We start from the raw sequence: 1,204 nt of genomic DNA, 5'->3' as shown, positions 1-1,204 counted from the left end.
GTCGGTCGTTGGTATTTTGGTATTTCTGACCTTGTGATGGAGTGTCGGTCGTTGGTATTTTGGTATTTCTGACCTTGTGATGGAGTGTCGGTCGTTGGTATTTTGGTATTTCGGACCTTGTGATGGAGTGTCGGTCGTTGGTATTTCGGTTTGTCTGACCTTGTGATGGAGGGTTGGGTGTTGGTATTTTGGTATTTCTGACCTTGTGATGGAGTGTCGGTCGTTGGTATTTTGGTATTTCTGACCTTGTGATGGAGTGTCGGTCGTTGGTATTTTGGTATTTCTGACCTTGTGATGGAGTGTCGGTCGTTGGTATTTTGGTATTTCGGACCTTGTGATGGAGTGTCGGTCGTTGGTATTTTGGTATTTCTGACCTTGTGATGGAGTGTCGGTCGTTGGTATTTTGGTATTTCTGACCTTGTGATGGGTGGGTCGGGTGCCAGCATTTTGGTATTTCTGACCTTGTGATGCAGTGTTGGTCATTGGTATTTTGGTATTTCTGACCTTGTGATGGAGTGTCGGGTGTCAGTTTTTTGGTATTTCTGACCTTGTGATGGAGTGTCGGTTGTTGGTATTTTGGTATTTCTGACCTTGTAATGCAGTGTCAATTGTTGGTATTTTGGTATTTCTGACCTTGTGATGGAGTGTCGGTCTTTGGTATTTTGGTATTTCTGACCTTGTGATGGAGTGTCGGGTGTCAGTTTTTTGGTATTTCTGACCTTGTGATGGAGAGTCGGTTGTTGGCATTTTGGTATTTCTGACCTTGTGATGGAGTGTCGGTTGTTGGTATTTTGGTATTTCTGACCTTGTGATGGAGTGTCGGTCATTGGTATTTTGGTATTTCTGACCTTGTGATGGAGTATCGGTCGTTGGTATATTGGTATTTCGGACCTTGTGATGGAGTGTCGGTCGTTGGTATTTCGGTATTTCTGACCTTGTGACGGAGGGTTGGGTGTTGGTATTTTGGTATTTCTGAACTTGTGATGGAGGGTCGGGTGTCAGTTTTTTGGTATTTCTGACCTTGTGATGGAGAGTCGGTTGTTGGCATTTTGGTAGATCTGACCTTGTGATGGAGTGTCGGTTGTTGGTATTTTGGTATTTCTGACCTTGTGATGGAGTGTCGGTCGTTGGTATTTTGGTATTTCGGACCTTGTGATGGAGTGTTGGTCGTTGGTATTTTGGTATTTCTGACCTTGTGATGGAG

This window comes from Chiloscyllium punctatum, chromosome 18 (genome assembly GCF_047496795.1).
Source record: "Chiloscyllium punctatum isolate Juve2018m chromosome 18, sChiPun1.3, whole genome shotgun sequence".
Lineage (NCBI taxonomy): Eukaryota > Metazoa > Chordata > Chondrichthyes > Orectolobiformes > Hemiscylliidae > Chiloscyllium > Chiloscyllium punctatum.
The sequence above is the reverse complement of the archived record's forward strand: the minus strand, read 5'-3'. Positions refer to the sequence as shown.